The sequence below is a fragment of the Sparus aurata genome, chromosome 22 (genome assembly GCF_900880675.1).
Source record: "Sparus aurata chromosome 22, fSpaAur1.1, whole genome shotgun sequence".
NCBI lineage: Eukaryota > Metazoa > Chordata > Actinopteri > Spariformes > Sparidae > Sparus > Sparus aurata.
This window is the reverse complement of record NC_044208.1, coordinates 22,101,032-22,119,338: the sequence shown is the minus strand read 5'-3', so window position 1 is coordinate 22,119,338 and position 18,307 is coordinate 22,101,032. Positions and strand designations below refer to the sequence as shown.

Below are 18,307 nucleotides of genomic sequence, written 5' to 3'. Positions count from 1 at the left end.
ATTTGCAATGCAAAAAGAACAAGGCTTGTTAGATTGTGACAGACGCAGGGTCCACTTGTGATTGGTCACCTATTAAATCACATTAGGGATTAGAGCCCCGGCCGCCTTCTCTAAACTTTATCTTATCGGCGTTGTTTTTCAGATCGCCGCGACTCAACTTATTTTTTCCAGCGCTCTGGGGGGGTTTTTTGGGGGGGCAGGTAGAAAGTTATGTTTTTTTTGCACCTAAATCTGTTCATCAGAGCGAGACATCTGACGTCCATTCATACTGATAATTCTGGCTTTACCGTCTCTCTGTCTCCAGCTCAAACACACTCCCACACACACACCATCCACCCCAGTCAGTCAGTGCTCATCCAGCATGAGTCACTGTAAATATTGACACTGCAAACAGAGCCCCCTCTTTTTTTTTTCTCTTAAATGTCACCCGACCACTCCCTCTGTGAAAACATGCACCCCATCGGCCCGTCGTGGTGATAACCATCTCCCTCCAAAAAGGAGAAGGTCTTTTTTTTGGGGGGGGGCAGAGAGGGCCGTGTTTACGTGGAACTCAGGTGCGATCACGCCTGAGCTGAAAATGTCAACTGAACACTTTAGGGGACACCTCCCCGGGCCTCACTGCTGTGACATGAAGATTTTGCAGCTCTGCGCGTAGAAAGTGAAAAATGAAACTTGCGGTGTTCTCATCCTGCGTCTGTCTCACTACAAGTCTGTCTGGCCGCCGTGCTCTCGGCACCCGAAAGGGTTAATCTCCCGTTGTTAGTCAGTATCCTGGCTATATGTGCCATAAAAGTCTCCCCCTTTTCTTCACGTTATCTTTTCTTTCTTTCTTAGAAACAACAACAACTTTGCTGCCGCTTCTCTGAGGTGTGACGCTCTCTTGTTGTTCTGTCCACCTCTTCTGCTGCGGCGGAAAGAAGAAGTTGGAGCATGGCGAGATATAATTATGCGAAGGAACTCTCACTCTCTCTGTACCCCCTCACTGTAACTTACACACTGTATATCATGTATACTTACTTTTTCTGGCTCAATTCTAAAAAAAGAGGAACTGCTGTCCTCAGCGCTGGGGTTTGTTAGAGGGGGCACCCCTGGCACCTTTTTTTTTTTTTGCTTGAAGAGCCAGGATACATCTGTGCACCAATGGGACACTTTCACACCAGAGAGGCACTTGAGATACCAAAGTGGCCCTTTGGTTTCTCTGCTGCGAAAAGGAACACTAAATTTAAATGTACCATAATCCTGTGCACAGCTGGGTTTTTTTTGTACTCCTCAGTGCTAACTTAACCCCAAACCTACACAAAAGTAAAAAAAAAAAGCTTACCTACAGACATATGCCATTAAAAACAAGCGTTCAGCACGGATTGCTAAAGATGAGATTTTCAATTTACGTCACCATCGTAATGGTTTCGAGGTTCCCGAGCTGCCCCGTCAGCGCCTCAGCTTAAACCAGCCTCGCTGCCCTACACGCTGCTCACGCTAATGACACATTTCATACTCATCATCGCTTCCTGTTGCACGGCCCTCCTCGCTGATAAGAAGGAAAAATTCATATCGATATTATCTTTAAAATCTCTACAGTTTCATATCATTTTAGATCGCCTCACTATACTCGTTGAATGACTTGGATATGCTGCACTGTATGCGGAGGAACGCACTAATCTCAGCAAGGACTAGTTTCAGGAGATACGATGCACTTAAAGTGCAAAGACTTCCTACGGCGGAATGACTCGAGAAAAGCTTATTTTCGGATGTTTTCACGACGGTTGGGGTTCCTGTATGCTGGCTGTGAGGTTGTTTGGCTATAAATGTCCCCCGTATGCTCAATGAAACATCCTGATGAAATAATGATGTGTGCAGAGGTGAAATTGCGTGTGTTGACTTCAGAGGAACGTGTATAAAAAAAGACGTGTCACGGCAGCGTCAGTGAATCAGTGAAACCAGCTGCGCACGAAATTTGGGGGTGAATATCGAGAAACACGCATGCTCGAGCGGTTAACAAGGAGGAAAGGGCCTCAAGAATATAGACATGAAGACATAAAGACACTGATCTTCAAAGGGGAGCTGAATCCAAATGTGAAGATCATCATTGTCTTTTGTCAAATCTTAAATAAACTCTATAAACGATATATACACTCAGGTCAGATTAAAATGAGTTGTAAGGTGGATTTTGGCGGGTTTAACCCTCCACTTCATCCCTGCGTTTTGAGCGTCTCTGTGCTGCAGGTGGTTTCCAAGCAGCGCTGTGTGTTGTGGAATGACTCGAGCGTACACTTAGGGGAAAGAAAGGGTTAATTTGTCACGCAGTATTGAGATCTGACACGCAACACCCACACACATCTCCAAAAAAACAACTCTGCAAACAAATATGTACATGATCAATATTCAGGAGAAAAAAAAACCTGGTCGCGCCTCTGACTCTGTGTGTCTGTGTGTGTGTGTGTGTGAAGATCTCTTATCTTATCTCACACTATGACTAAACGATACACAACCCTCAGGTACCGTGGAAGCACACCTGCCACATGCCACCTTCTCCACTTTGGTGTGTGAGTGTGCGTGTGTGTGTGTGTGTCGGAGCGATGGACAGGCGAGCTGATGTCCACACCGTCTCTCTCCGACTGTGTTTAGGAGGGTTTGAAGCGTACGTACACATACAGATTTATCGGCTGCTTTCGACAATTTGCATACTGCAAATATGTGTAAGAGTGTGTGGGCAGATGAGAGCGCCTTTGCATAAGAAAGTACATACTGGGATTTTCTTTTTTTTTTTGTTTTCTTTTTTTTTTTAGTTGACCATTTGACACAAGTGACTGCAGCCTGATCGCACTCTGGGCCTGTTGTGATGTTTCGCGTCCTTGGAAGAAAGGTGCAGATTTCTCATTATTACGCACAGTGAGAGAGTGTTTTTCCGCAATTTGTCACAAAAATGTGTGCGTGGGTTGTATGGTTTCCTGTGTTTATGTGTGTTTACGTTTGAATTCCAGAGTCTGATGGTGACCTTTGACCTTTGCAGTGCACGGGGTTGGCGTGAGAAGTCTGCTGGAGATAAAGAACTGAACACCTTAAGAGGCTCAATGTAGCAATTTGCAGCACGTATCGCTCATTTTGTTGGCTTTTGTGTGAGCGGATTGGAACGTGACGTGAGAAATTAGCCCTTCCCTGTGTCTCTCTCTCGGTTGCCTACAAGCTTGTGGATCATTTCAGTTGTTTAAAGGTGCACTATGTAAGAATTGGCCACCTGTTGAATTTAATCCTTAAAACAAATAGGGAGAAGCATATCACTTGAGTAACTGCTAACTGCTGCTAGCTGTAGCTGCCGTTAGCTGAGGTAGCCATGCAACTAGCAGTACATGGACTGAGCGCATGGGAAGTTTTGGTGTTTCCCCGCTACGACCCGCCTCCATAGACGCTCCACGGAGCCCCTTGAATTTTGGGGAACTGAGAGGAAAAAGGGAGTTTTCAAAATCCAAAATCTAAATTCTCATGATGCAACTGAATTGTGACATCCATTGTGATTGAATCCTCGGGGTTATTTTATGAGTTATAATTTCAAACTGTTGAAAATAAAGGAGATTATCTGACTATATTCCGCCGACTGACTAGAAACTCCACTAAATTGTTGCACTGCCCCTTTAAAAGTCCATTTATGGGTGGATTTTCTTGACTTTCCATAAACATCAAATCTCTTATAACTCCCTCTTAAAAATTACTTCAAATACTTCAAAGTTTTTTTTGTTTGTTTGTTCTGTTTTATTAATGGGGCTCTTTTAGTGTTTATATACACATATTCACATGAAGCTGAGCCTGCTGAGTGAATACAAGCGGCTTCCTGTGAGTCACGTCTCCTCTTGTTATTACAGGTACAGTCCAACCTGCTCGGCCTGTTCCTCTGGCCCAGCATCATTAGTCGATTCATATATTTATCAAGGTCTCATTTATGAGGGCTCGATAATATTGTTGCTGTTGTAAACAAGACGTTTAGTTTTGGTTTAGTCCATGTGTGACAGTGTTTTGATTTGGTTGGTGTGTGTGTGTGTGTGTGTGATCTGTTTGTGGCTACACAGCCAAATTTTTATGGGAGGGTCGTGTTTAAATACAGAAAATCCCCCCGGACAATCTCAGAGTAACCTTCGGTTTTTCACAGTATAGAGTCGCTTTTCCAGCTTGTGCAGGGAGCTGTGTTCGCGTTTTCATCATGCTCAGGGACACCCTAAACAAGTACGTCTATACATTAAAGGACTGACTCTTTGATGTGAGGGTGGACATGAAAGATCCTATAGAATAGAGTCCTTAATTACCCAAAACACAGTAAAATTAGCCTCAGTAGTATTCTAATTCACGGACCAAACAAGCCACGGGGCAAACTCGAGCATTTGCATCGACAAATGTCACCTAGTTAATTCAAAGAGGTCCCGTTCACATTAGAGCGCTGAGCTTTTTGTTTAACAACCTGGGTCAGACTGCTACCCTTGGGGATTAAGATGTGTAGTTTAGCTGATAGCAAACACAGTTTGCTAGTAGTGTAGTTACAAATCATCAGCTTTACTGTGATGAAGAAACAGTTATATGTTGTTGCTGAAAGAGCCAGATGGTCCAAAAATTCGCTAAAAACCTAAAATTGCTCACTTAATATCATTTAAGCAATTCAAACACTATCTAAAAGTAGGCGTCAGGATACATTGTTAAATAGTTAGCTAAATGTAATTGATAAATGCTTGAAGTCATTTAAAAACAGCTGAACTCCTTAGCTGCATGTATGAAATCACAAGATAAAAAAGCAGTTTAACGGATAAAGCCTGAATTCTTTTAGCTAAAATAAAAAGATGAACAAATGGCCCAAAAAATTAACAACTCCCTAAAAATTTCTAGCTTAATATCAAATAAGCAATTCAAACAATAGCTAAAAGTGGGCTGGAGAATAAACTGTTGTGGCTAAAAGAAACAGATGGTGAAATAATGGACAAGCAGGTAAAATTGTTAGCTTGAGGTCATATTAGCAATTATGACCGGTAGCTAAAAGGAGGTAGCAGGATAAACTGTATTAGCTACATGTTTGACATAGTTAGCTAAAAGTTTAAGCAGCTGAACGCATAAGTTAAAAGTACCTATAACATATAACTAACTGTTAGCTAAAAGTAATAGATGAATGCTTGACATAGTTAGCGAGAGGTGATTTATAAACAGCTGAACTCATTTGCTGTATGAATATCGAATCATTCCATTCACATTCACACCTACAGACAACTTAAACTAAGCTGCCAGCGCACATCGAGGGAACCCATGCAGACACCGGGAGAACGTGACAGGCCATGCTGCAGCTTTAACACATAATTTTGAACTTGGCAGACAGCGAGTGGGAGCTCATTTGATAGGAATGTGTCGGTACGTAGGGCAAACGTTGGGAACTTCTGATTTATCGCACCTACCTACTTACTTATTGTACAACCTGAAAAACACAAAATAATAGAGCGCTCTCGAAAACCCTGACCTTAAAAACAAGGGGTCATGTTCACACACCAGGTTTGAAATCTAAGCCTGCAAAGGGCAGCGAGGTCCCCGACCCCCTCAGGCGTCAATTAAGACACAGCCATCATTTCCATCTCTATCAGCAATCGACCAACAAGCAAAACAAACTGACGGGGACGACAGTTTTTATTTCGGGAATGTGCCCTCGAGGCTGATTTGGGTGAGGTTCCCTGAAGATTATCGATACACTGCCTTTGCTCCGAGACGACACGGGATGTGTGCGTGAGGAGCTCCCTGCGCCTTTGTCTTCGCCGCTTGTCTGAGTCCTGCGTGCACGTGTGCAGGTGCGACCTCAGCGTGAGTCAGCGCGCTCCAGAGCAATTCCGCGAGGCCGTCCGAGCCCTTCTGAACCCTACGCGGAACGCTTGCTGACCTTTTTTTTTTTTTCTTGGAAGTGACCCGGGAGTCTCCCGGAGGGGGAATTCTGGGGGAGTTCACTTTCCAAAGCAACACTCCCACTTTTCCCATGCATCTCATTTGACTGGCAAATGTCTATGCAAATCTGCTGTGCGAGTGAGTCGAACGCAGGGAGGAGGTGTGGATCGGTCAGAGAGAAATAATTACTGCTCGCATGCTCCATCTTGCCCCCCTGTTCAGATCCCTCACAGTCCCGGCGAGAGATTTTTGCAATTTAAAATGTACCCGGGCGATGTAATATGCATACAAGATTGGATAAGAGATGTGAAAAACGTGTGTGTGTGTGTGTGTTCATTGACTTGTCCGCGTTGCATCACAAAGGAGCGAGTGACACACGCACCTTCCTCTTTCTAGTTGCAAAACAACTCTTCTCGTTCTCTCTCCTTCTGCATCTGTGTGTGTGTGTGTGTGTGTGTCTTTCTTCATTCATATGCAGCCCTCCAGTAGTAAGCAGGGCTGGTAGTGAAAACTGTGAGGAAGTTGTCACAAAGAGGGGAAGTGTGTAGTAAAAAAATATGTCAAGATATGTCAAGTATCGTCCACCTCATTGAAAAGAGAGTTTCCCCTTTTTATCTCCCGTGCGCGCGCGCGTGTGTTGTTCCTGCATGTGTGTGTGTGTGTGTGTGTGCGTGTGTGCGTATTGCAGAAAGAGGGATACACCCAACGTTCCACTACGCATTTTAAAAGACTGGATATTGCTCTCTGCTGTTGTTCCTCCTTCAATCGAACTTCCTCCAATTAAGTTCTCCATGAGGTGATTTACACCGTAAAGCCGAGGCTGCTTCCCCTTTTTCTGACCAGTAAAACCTTCATTAATTGGGTTTTCTCTTCGTTACTTCCCGGTGAAGCACAATCCCAAGAGCTCTCGGCCTGACCTTTGCTGACCTTCCTCCCTGCGTGTGAAGAAAAAAAAAGTACAATTTGTGCACCACCTGCGTGACAGAACGCTGACAGCGCGCAGGTCGGCGAATGATCGATTTTTCAAAACCTGCGAGATTAAAGCCGGAAAGCGCACGAGTTCACTGTGTAACTGTGATTATGTCACCACTGTGCCGCTTGCATCAGTGTGTGTGTATGTATGCACACGCCTGCGAGTGCATGCGTGCGCGTGTGTGTCTGTGTGTTTGTGTCCGAGTGACCCAGGAAGCTTTGCTGCGCCTCTGTCAGACTCTTCCCCCGGCTGATATCGCTCACTTCCTGCTTGTCTTCTCCTGTCCGCTCTCGCCGCGTCTCCGCCGGTTCACTCTCAGGTCCAGGGGAGAACTCTCGTCTCGTGGTGTTTTTCAGCAGAAGGGCCGTCGTGTCATCTCCGAGTAAGTCCTCAGCCGTCAGCCTTTCTTCTCTGTCTTCTTGTTTTAGGCGTCTCCCTCCACACGGGCCCACGGGTTCGGACTCTCGGTTTACTCGTCTGCCTGCTTGTCTCTGTGTCCTCCTCTCTGATTGGATGTCTGTCCTCGCGTTATCATTGCCGATCTTCGACACCGTGCAGACACTGAAAGCGTTGCCGTTTCTCGTTTCGGCGACACGATTGTGAATGTAGGTTTAGGGATGTGAGACCGCTCTGCTTCTCAATTATTTAACCACGCATTGAAATTTGGATCGAAAGCATCTGACGCTCTCGTGGGATAATGCAAACCCCAGTTGGGTTACAGAACACACACACACACACACACACATACAACTATCAGTTTCTTTTTCTCTTTCTGGGAAATAAGGAGAGGAGAGGAGAAGAGAAATGAGGAAGTTCACAGGACGGGCTGCATCTCCATTCGTTTGAATATTTTTGTTGACATCAAGACGTGCCTGTCAGACGCAGACGTGTGTGAATGTCTGTCTTTTCTCTTTTCTTTTTTTAAGACAAATCAAAATAAAGCCCAGGCGCTCCAATATGTGGCCTTGGATTACAGACTTTAAGGGCAGATTATGAACAAACCCGACTCTTTATCTGTGAAACTCAAACTGACAAGCTGCTTCTAAGACAAAATATATTTGACAAGCTCCTAATGATCCTCACGTAGAATGAAAATTCCGCAGATGAAATTATTTGAAGTAGCTGCACATACATACAGCTGGATGACACACTTTCCTTTCTCACTGTCTCTCTGTTTTCTACCTTTCCTTGAAGATGACGCCCCTTTCCTGAAAACCATGTGACTTTAGGAGAAGTCCTTCACTCGACTTGCCTGGTGAGTTTGATGCATGAGGCCTGGAGGGAGATGCGGCCTTGATTTTGACTTCTGTAATGCTGCTTTAAATGTCATCGCTGTAAAAAAATACAGTTCAAGAAATTCAATTTTGCTTTAAAGGCTTCGGTTTAAAACTTCTTTCCATCAAAAAGCGTCGGGTAGTTCGGACGTTCGAGTGTGAGCGAGCTCGGGTGTTAAATCAAATGAAACGGACACGATTGAGCACTGAAAGAAGAGTAGATAAAAAATTGCAGAGTGATGCAAGAAAGGAAAAAAAGAAACAGGAGCCGGCGTGAAATAGAGCGCAGGTGCTGTGTACAACCAAAACCCAAGGATCCGGCTGAGCGAGAACAGGCGAGACTTTCCTAACACCGCTGCAAGCCCCGACACGAATCCGGTCGTGACGCCAAGCCCCGGGATGGGATCGCGGAACGGGGAGTGAGACTAGAACCCGGAAAAACGGGATTCCTCTCTCGCTCCCTGCTCACGGAGCAACATACCTCTCCGAGAGTTTCCCACGAGAAAAACCTGGGGCGTTTTTCGGTCCAGGTAAAAGCAGAAGGAGGAAAAAAAAAAAAGGGAGAGACAGGGAGACAGATATATGGACAGATACATTATGAGGCAGCATGGGAAGCCTCGGGGCTTGTGTCGGTGTGTTTGAAGGAGGGTCTGACGCTCTCAGGGATTAAGTGTGAGCTTCATGAGAAAAAAAAACAACAAAAAAAACGCGAGATAGGCATCAGCTGGCCGTCTCCGGACAGTTCGGCGAGCTGCATTCGGGCGTTCATGCCCAGCAGATGTCAACACGAGACATGAGTCAACACGAGAGGTTAAGTCCGCCTCTGTTAGTTGTTTACCGTGAGGCCCAAACGCACGCAAGCACATCTGAACAGAGTGCCACGCAGGGTGTGGCGCGCGTGTCTGCCAGTGCCATCTCATGTGACCCACTAAAGTACCTGGATTTGCCGGTGACGTGACTTTTTTTTCTTCTCTCCACCGTCTTTCTTCCCTCCTTCCTCCCAATGCCTCCATCCACCCATCCATCCATCCCCCCCCCCACCGTCTCGTCAAGGAGGATGAAGTCAGTGCAGTCCGACCTGTTCTTTGTTCCTCGTTTATCTGCTGGATCGGGAGGGGATTTCTTTCCATCACCACCACTTCCTGCTCTTTTGGAGGAGCACACAGGAGAATTACTGTGAGCTGAGTGGTTTATTGGACCGTCTAATCCCTGCATACTGATGTATGCTACATCGTTTATGTAGGTACTGTCTAAGCCGGTGTTTACAAGCACCTGCTGCTCAGCTGAGAGGCGGAAAAACGAGGCTGCTAACTGTGTCCGACCCACGACCTTTGACCTCCCTGCGGTGAGAGCAACTGGAACAAGAAATTTGCATACCAGGACAACAGAGACGTCATTTTTCCTGGAGTTCTTTTTTTTCCCCTTTTGGCTGCGTGTGTCTCTCACACACTCAAGTGACTGTCATAATGTCCAACCAGATTTCCAGAATATATTCCATGTAGTTGTACCAATACTACAGTCGAAATTGAAATTTAAGTTTTGCTTGAGTAAACATATTAGGAGCAAAATGGCTCCTTTCTCAGTAATATAAATATATATACATATCATATTTCTCCCCCACAAGTGATATATAATTATATATCAAATTATGGGATTAGTTAATATTCATACATTACACAAAGAGAGCTGCACTCTAATTTCGTTGTATGCTTTCTTTATGAGATCATTAAAGGGGCAGTTTGCCCAAAGTTATCAAAACATATTGGGCCTCATTCACCAATATCTTCTTAAGAATCTTCTTAGATTCTTTCTTAAGTTGTTCTTAAGAGGTTCCTTAAGAAAACCCTACGTCAGATTCACCAACTCGTTCGTAAGCCTCAGAATTGTTCGCAGCTGTATTCTTACATTGATGAAAGCTGCAGGAGCAATATATATGCCATTGTTTTGCGGGCCTTGGATGGAAAAAATACCACATATAAATAGGGTGGGGGGGTTACTAATTGATGGCATGTTTCCAATTTACTTGATTTATCTTAAATCATTGGCACATTAAATTTATTTTAGAATTCAAATTCTTTGTAAATTACCAAAAATATGAAATAAATAAATAAATGAATAAATATGACAGAATTATCACTGTAAGATTGCATTTTATTGAACTACACAAGAGAAGAAAACACAACCATGCCAACATTTCGGCACTGAAATGTGAGTAAGAGTACTCCTGAGTGTTCGTAGGATTTGTTCTTGCCTAAGAAAAAATCCTAGATAAAAAAAAATTCATGAATGCCACAATCTTCGTAAAATCTTCGTAAGTGGGACTTAAGAACAAATTTGTTCGTAAGAATGGTTCATGAATGAGGCCCATTATTCCTTTCTTACCTGTAGAGCTTGTTATCCTTCAAGGTTGTTTTGCCGTGAGGTACCGAGTTTTGGAGAAACGTCTGCCTTCTCACAAATATAATGCAATTAAATAGCACTCACGCTTGTGGTGCTCGTCACGCCAACAATGACCTGGTTTGTCAAGATGACATGCAGCAAAGGGCCTCAGGTTGAATCCGAACCCCGGGCTCCTGCTAGCTCGGCTGGGAGAACAGGCCCCTTGAGGCAGTGGGCCGCACCGAGGACGCAGCAGCCCAGATATTATTTTATTTTATTTCTACAGAACTACACACATCCGTAAACATCTACTCATGGAAGGGAAGCTTGTGCTCCTGACAGTGAGGAGTGCAAACATTAATGGCATCCCCCCTAGGCTGAGCTGTAACGCTACCTTGCTCAGTTAGCCTAGCAAGCGAGCCGAGTGCCATCTTGCTCTATTACACAACAGAGAAGGTGGACAGCTCAACTGCCGCCATCTCCAAGACTCGCCGAAATGATCAGGGGACAAATAAAGTATTTTGAATTGAAATGAATTGAATCTAGACAGGTACATAGCACTGCAGGTGAGAGGAAAATCTATATTATTTGGATTTTGGAGAGAAGAGGTGTGACAAAAGATGAAAACACAAAGCACTGACTCGCAGGTTTGAATCATTTTTGGCCTGTTTCTCTATTTTCTTTTTTCAAACCAGAAGATAGGAAAGTGCTCTTTAATGGAGAGCTAGAAACTAGAAACTCCTATTTGTTACGGCTCACAAGCAAATATGTTGGTTTAATGGATAACAATGCAAACTTTTTAATAATGATACTGTAACTTCAGCAATCACGTAAAAGTTCTGGAGTAAAAATTGACAATGAATCACTCCGACACGTGGAGTGGATGTATAAAGTAATGGAAACACTGATAACTACCTCTTAATTATACTTAAGTACAGCACTTAATCAAACAGTGGACTGTTGTGTAATTGTGACTTGGAAGTACAAAAGAAAAAAAAAAAAAAAAAGTCATCTCAGAGCCAAGGAGAAATCTTCCATCTTAGTGCTGACTCACTCTTTGCATCTCATTTGCATAGTTTTGCATTCTGCTGTGTTTCTTGCCAAGTTATCCATCAGCCGTACATTTGTAGAATTTGTTTTTCCTTTTTGTGTGTGTGTGTGTGTGTGGCTGAAGGTCTCCATTATGCTCAGGTAAAAATCTTAAACTGAGATTTTTATCTGGGTGGCAGCCTCCCCGCCCTCACCCTGGCAGGCTGACGGGCAGATTGTGGTAAAGTCCCCACCGTGGCTACAATGCGGACCTGAAGCTTACAGTAAAGGATCTGGGTTTTTTTTTTGTGTGCTGCTGCTTCGGTTCATGTGTAAACACAAGCAAAAGAAGCTTTTAGGCGTTTGCACAGCTACAGTACATCCTGTTCCACAGAATGCTCCTCCACCACCACCACCACCACCGCCACACTCACACATCAACCCCACACCACAGCGTGTACAGTAAGTTTCCCAATGGGGAGGACAAAACCAGGCCTTTGTTTCTCTTCTGCGCTGCGTTCAGCTTCAACAATAACTCTTCAGTCTCTCTCCCGTCCAACGCCTCTGAGCCACAGTTGCCAAGTCCGCTTATTATAAGCGACTTTGGGCTTGTTTTTCAGTGAAGTCGCTTACAAAAATTGGTAGTCGCGGGTTTTTGGGCTTGTTGTTGAAGTGTTCCTCTTCCTATTGTATTGCATGTCATATTGTTTTGAAGTCCTGGAACAAAAACAAAAAAGGCTCATAACATATAAAAACAATAATAAATACAATGTTACAATGCAATAAATCTGGATTCAGGGTGATATTTATGTGTGTGTGCAAAGTGTAATAATCTCTCTTTTTTTCTTTTTCTTTTTTTTTTTTTTTTTTTTACCACGAACTGAGAAGTCGCTTGTTTTGGGCTTGTTTTCAGACCAGCTTGCTTGTTTTCCCCACGATATCTGGCAACACTGCTCTGAGCTGACAGCAGACATGTACATTCTCTCTTACTGTCCTTTATATTCTTAATCTTGTGTTAATATCATACTGTTGTTGATTTCAGAAAAAGCATTTTAGAAAGATTTAAACCGATATGATGGCAGTTATTAACATACGTACCAACGAAACAGCCAAAAAAAGTATTTTGCTTTACATCCTGACCGCTAGCAGACTTTCAGACGTCTACCTACCTATGTAGATGTGACGCGCATACTCCTTATCGTTCTACGTATCGTAGGTATCAACAGACAAAAAAAATACTATTCACACCTTGTTCTACTTTCTTAAGAGCATCCATGTATTATTTCCCTGCGCACCAATAATGTAAATTTTCTCTAATGATCTGCGAACTTGAACACGTTGAACGAGATGTTAAAAGCAACATTATGCAGATTATAATGTATTCAAATCCAAGGTCTGTAACAATTTGTCAGAGGTAACACAGGTGCTGACTACAAACTAAAACTAATTACATCACAACAATGTTAACACGTAACGTGATGCAGAAACAACAGGTAGAGATGCCATTCACCCTATCACAACACACTGTACCATCAAAATGATTTTTTTTTTTTTTTTTTTTTCCGTTTGGTCTTCTGTCTGAATATTCTTTAAACCCTTTCTGATCCCCGTTCTCGTTTTCATCCAGGACAGGGGCAATTTGCGGCTCAAAAAAGCTGAGCTGAACAACACAAAAACAGTCAAAATACTGCAAAAAAGTCTTTACACTTGGCCGAGGGGGGGGGAAAGGTGGAGGACGTGTATGAAAACAAAACGTGTCACAGTAGGCTACGTCAATACGTACGCAACTTAAACATCCGCTGAAGCTTCAGCTCAAAACTGGAGAGAAGAGAAATGGCAATAAACCAAAAACATTTGGTCTGCTGAGCGACGAGGAGTCTGTAACATTTCCCCCAATTGAACACTGAACAAAAGTTCAAAAGTCAAAGTTTGGTTACCTTTAATTACATCATCTTGTCGCCACGTCTTCTTCTGCAGTGTTTCAGTTTCAGAATGAGCACCCTCTCGGTGTGGAATGTTGGCTAATCCCTGATATCCTCTCAATGTCTGAAGAGGACTTCTGAGTGTGAAACAGACACGGCAAGCGTTGACTTACCTGCCGACGGGCCTTACGTTGAGCTTTTTTCAAATAAGCAGAGCGACCCGAAACACTTTTTCAGCTACATGCTCCAGTACAGTACATGAATAACAAGAATGAAGGATGAACGTATGGCATAGATTCTAAATAACGGCAATTCCTCTAACACAAAAAAATAAGTGAAGTAGAAAAAGGTGCAGGTGTTTGATTCAGTTCAGTTCAGAGGTCATGATGAAGGCGAGAGACACTTCTGACTCGTGTCTACTTCTGTTATTTTATGCTGACGAGCATATAAACAGTGTGGCGGCCACGTAACCGCGTGCACTCAGGGGATGTAGGATCCTTTGTCACGATTACAGCAGCAACAATAACTCTCATAACACAGACCGCTCATGTTTCTGATGAAGTGTTACGCCGCGCTAAGTGCCGGTTCGACATGTGTGCACTTTGTGTGTTTAAGTCATCACAGGCTGGTGTGCGTGTTCAGACTTGTCCAGGATTCACAGAAAAGACAACGCTGTGCTGGATGCGTGTGTGCGTGTGTGTGAGTTTGTGTGTTTTCCAGTGAAACAGATGCAGAGACAGAAGGGGGGTGCTCATCTATCTTAATGAGTGCTTACTCATGTTACTGTTCCCTTTTTTGCTCCGTTCGTGATGTGTCGCCTTGATGTGTTTTTTTTTCTGCTTTTTATTTCTCGGCCTCCTTCCTCTTTTACCTGTTAGTCCTGCGGAGCGACTGCGCGGCGGCCAACCAGTCAACAACTTTGTTTCCATCAATCACGCCTTGTGATCCTTTTGGCACGTTACCGTGAGCCCTGAACGCATCTTTCGGGCTTCACAACTCGCACATACACACATCCTGTACTCACTGAGGTGTGTAAGCGAGGTGGCATCAGAAGAAGGCCTGCCAATGTGGCACACACAAACGCTCTGTGCAAGTGCCCTCTGCGCAACATGCCCACACACTTTGTGTGCCCTGTATTCGTGTGTGAGTCCCTGTGTTTCCTGTTTTGCAAACCTCATCATGCCCTCCCAGACAACGTGCGCCTCTGGCTGATTCAGGAACAGCTTGTTTTCTACCCGGCTCAGAGGGGCCATTTGACACTGAGGCATATGTACACATGCAGCCTGTTAGAGAAGCTGAGCATAAATATTGTCGATTAGTTTTTATATTAGTCATAAAGCTTTGGGTGACTGTAACCGTCTTACTGGCGGTAACAGCATCATTCTTCTTCGAAATGCTCCATTAGAACTCGATTCGAGCTCCAGTAAATACAAAGTTGAAGATATAGAGCTTAGAAAAGACGTGTTGAGGCAGAAGCAAATTTTACATTGACTCACTGTTTGCATCACACCACCCACCTCAGTCAATACACTTGTCAAGCTTCCCGCTCTCATACATATATATACACATATGGAGTACGTAATGGTAGCCACAGCTGATTCACCGCTCCAGATTCTTGCGAATTTTTTAAACAAAGCTGACCTCGTACCCAGTGTTGCCAGATATTGCGAGAGAAACAAGCAAGCGGGCCTATGAAAACAAGCCCAAAACTAGCGACTTCTCTGTTTGTGGTACAAAAGAAAAAAAAAAAAAAAAGAGAGAGATTATTACACTTTGCACACACACAAATATCACCCTGAATCCAGAAATATCATTGTATTTATTATTGTTTTTATATGTTATGATCCTTTTTTGTATTGGTTCCAAGACTTCAAAGTAATATGACATGCAATACAATAGGAAGAAGAACACTTTGACAACAAGCCCAAAAACCCTGCAACCCGCGACTACCAATATTTATAAGCGACTTTACAGAAAAACAAGCCCAAAGTCGCTTATAATAAGCGGACTTGGCAACTGTGCTTGTACCGATCATAACAGCTGTAGCTAGCCAACTCACTGAGCTAACGTTAACTCCATGAATCGATCAATAACGCAGTCTGTTTCCAGCTGACTCATTTTCAAGATGAAAAGCCTTCAAAAGGCTTCAGTAGGCTCCTTGTGACTGCATGACAAAAGAATTACGCTAACGCCACGGGCAAAGTTAGAATCCTTCTGATCATCCATGTGGAAGACGGAAGCCGCACTGCGCTTGTATCGCAGGGCACAACTAGTTAGCGCCGGTGTTGTAAATATCATAAAAGAAAATTGTAGGATCAAACTGTTTATTCATTCAACTGTCCCAAAAAATGTCATTGCTCCGAAGACTTGTGGATCGAAAGAACACTCTAGTATCAGCAACTAACGTAATTGGTAATGTAACGTACGTAGCTGGAGTGAGTATTTTGACCCTAATCATGATATTTTTCTGAACCTAACCAAGAAGTTTCAATACCTAAATCCAACCAACAGCTACCATTTCTTTAAAATAATAAATTTATTATTGTTGCCATCAAGACAAAGGTCGCCAGATTATGACGACTTTGATCACCTGACTACTGAAGGTCAGCTGACTTTCTCCTTTCCTGCTGGTCCAAATTACACAACAGGTGTTTTCACATTAGGTGCAATTGTTTCGCCAGAGTATGATTGCCCGCCTCCCCTCTACCTTGCTGGTCGGCTTTCACATTACTAATATCGTTCCGTACCCAAGTACACTGGCGTATGTGCAATCGTTGGTTTGTTTTTCGCCGATGTAAATAAAGAAGAAGAAAAAGCAGTGAAGTGTACATGGATTCAGGCCCGGGTCCCTGATGTGAAAGCAGCCTACAATTTGACACGAGGTAGAGTGTACATTTAAGGAACATCGGGCCTTCTGACACGTGGGCTTTTGTTTTTTTAGGGTAATGGGCTGTCACACTAATGGTCTTTGGTTCCAGCTGGACATTTATCAGACTGTTAGGGCTTTTGGAATGATGGGCCATCGGGATAATGCACAGTCCATGTTTGGCTCACGTACTTTTTTTTCCCGAAAAGAACGCGTTTTCACTTGTCGTGCAAGAGGAAGGGCTTATGTGCCTTTCAGACAGAGGGCACTTCAAGTTTAACCTGGTTGAACTTTGGGTACAAGCCTGCTAAGTGGTGCACGGTACTTTGTAATGTTTCTTAAGTTGCTGGAGGTTAACGTTACCCAAACAAAGGACAGAGATAGTAACGTCAGCCTGAACCTTGATAGCGTCCATGAATGGCCTCCAAATACCACATTGGGTATCCCTCTAGTTGTGAATGAACTGTGCAACCCCACAAACTAACAGGACTGGGAGGGATGCAGAGAAACATGCTAGCAAGGTTGTGTTTGCCCATCGACTGAACAAACGGCCCAGTGTTAAAATTGAAGCGACCATCACAAATAAAATTGAACTCTGTGTTCACTCTGTGTTTGAACACATCTCGAGTTTGAAATTGAATGAAAAGAAAAGAGCAGGACAGTCTCATTATCCTAAGCTGTAACTCTGAATTGCTAAAATGTAATGTAATATCTGACCCAGTGCAGGTGTTGGGAGCGATTATCTTCATGTTTCAGGTAAGAGATCCCGCTTACAAGCAATCGCAGCGTCATCCTGGGTTATAAAAACACGACACCGGGTTATCTTGCTGGAATCACCTGTGTGTTGAGTGTGTGTGTGAGTGTGTGTTTGCATATGGGAAAAACTCCTCCTCGCCCTGCAATTATCTGTCCAGAGGGCCGCGCACCTGTACTTTACAACTCCGCCGACTAAACGTGCCAACAATAACACTCATAACAACTGAGTCGGGCCCCGAATACCTCCACGCGGTGCTAATGTGACATGTAGCGGGGGGTGGGGGGGGTGTTTCCTATCCATATCTGCTGCTAAGATATTTTTGATTTGAGATAATGGTTAATCGATTTTTATCCTAAGCCGTGCCCATTTGGGTGGTTTCCCGCAGGGGGGCAGGTGCTCGCCCTGTTTGCTTATGCGCGAGTGCGAAGCTGGGAGTTCCCCCTGAGGTAAGCAATTCACAACTTTCACTCATCAATACCACGCACTGATGGATGACTGTATGACTATGTTAGATTCATATTCTTCATACAGAGACAACAGAGCCGGGGAGTTCTACTATAACAACAAACGTCGAATGGTTACCTCTGAGTTAACTCTGTGTTACATAAGAGCGGGGCTGAACCGGCACGGGGGCCTCTAAGGTGTGGCAATGGTTTTGCGCTGGGGGATAGGTTTGATTGGAGTCAATTGTGGTCAAGAGAAGGGACCTACCGAGATCAGATATTGTATGGTGTGGGTGTGTGTGTGTGTGTGGTTTGTGCTCAGGATGGGTGGAGTTAGGCAGGGCTTTTTGGCTCCTGCCATACCCACAAAGGATGGTGGGTGCGATAGGACGATAAAGGTTAAATGTGATGTGCAAGTGATGTGGTGTCATCTTCATTGTTTGCATGAATGAAAGCAGGGAGAAAAGAGGGGATGCCGGGGTAGAGGTGCACATACAGGAGTGTAAAAGGCCTCGGGGTGTCTGACTTTTTTTATGTCACACAATGTCGAGAAACAACTCAACAATAGCTACAGTGTTTCTTTTAGCAGTCGAGGAGAAGAGCGGGAAAAACACACCTCTGTAGTCATCCGGCTGACTGACCTGTAAAACACACACACACAAACACACACACACAGCGATGTTGACACAAGGTTTTCCCTGTTAAACACACGCATGCACACATTTCTGATTGTCGCACGATTTACATAAGATAGAGGTACGTAGCT

The 18,307-nt window shown here is 44.0% G+C and overlaps 1 long non-coding RNA gene across 1 annotated transcript; it reads left to right on the top strand.

The window, feature by feature from the left end:
* The first annotated feature begins 7,097 nt into the window (after positions 1-7,097).
* Positions 7,098-9,999, top strand: LOC115573709 (uncharacterized). Its single transcript, XR_003982338.1, has 3 exons — positions 7,098-7,253; positions 8,066-8,126; positions 9,199-9,999. It is a non-coding gene; the product is annotated as an uncharacterized LOC115573709 (long non-coding RNA).
* The last annotated feature ends 8,308 nt before the right edge of the window (positions 10,000-18,307 follow it).